The sequence below is a fragment of the Penaeus monodon genome, chromosome 30 (genome assembly GCF_015228065.2).
Source record: "Penaeus monodon isolate SGIC_2016 chromosome 30, NSTDA_Pmon_1, whole genome shotgun sequence".
Lineage (NCBI taxonomy): Eukaryota > Metazoa > Arthropoda > Malacostraca > Decapoda > Penaeidae > Penaeus > Penaeus monodon.
In genome coordinates this window covers 32,160,836-32,161,547 of record NC_051415.1, presented here as the reverse complement: position 1 = coordinate 32,161,547, position 712 = coordinate 32,160,836, and the positions used below count along the sequence as shown (strand labels likewise).

Sequence of the window (712 nt, the reverse complement as noted above, 5' to 3'; positions counted from 1 at the left end):
ATTTTTAAAACTCCAGAATTCCAAGAGTAAATACTGTTACATCAACACATGCTGTGCTTCTACTTCCAGTTTTGTATTGAGAAGCTAATGATCAATTCCTTGTTAACCTCTCAAGTCTGAAATTTGTTATTGATCTTAAAAGAACTGTTTCATGGTGACAATACAGCTATAATTTTCCTTTTTTTCATACTAATAAGTTTTTCAGGATGTGATATCCCACCATTGTTATTATGTAACTTAATTTTTAACAGTGTACATCTACTTTGTGAAATAGTAAGCACCTGCTTTGTGAACCTTTGTGTCTCCTATATACTGATTACAAAAGTTTGTGATTAACCATATTTAGATACACTAATTTTTTTTTATGACAAAATCTGTACAGGTAAAATACTTCTAAGCTTACAATGTTAACTTCATTACTATTACATCCCATTCTATTATGGGACTGGTTTACTTTCTAACCTATTTAGAATGTCTGCATAAAGTCATGATTTCAGTTTAAAATGAATTAAGGCTTACCTGAATCGTTGGTGATTAATGCTGCATTTATATTAAGACCCACAAGGTGTTGTTTAGAACTAAAGCTTCTCTTGCATTTCTAGCCTTTGTTCTATCCTTGAAACATGCTGCTCTTCTGTATGAGGTGTTTATACTTCATACCACTTGATTTACAGCTTTTCCAGTCATATTGCTGATCTTTGATATATATTGT

The 712-nt window shown here is 31.2% G+C and overlaps 1 long non-coding RNA gene across 1 annotated transcript in view; it reads right to left on the bottom strand.

Moving 5' to 3' along the window:
- Positions 1-706, bottom strand: part of LOC119592717 — a 3,202-nt gene extending 2,496 nt beyond the window's left edge. The window contains exon 1 of the long non-coding RNA XR_005230454.1: positions 520-706. This is a non-coding gene — a long non-coding RNA (uncharacterized LOC119592717). The remainder of the gene's footprint in view (positions 1-519) is intronic.
- Between the last annotated feature and the right edge of the window lie 6 nt (positions 707-712).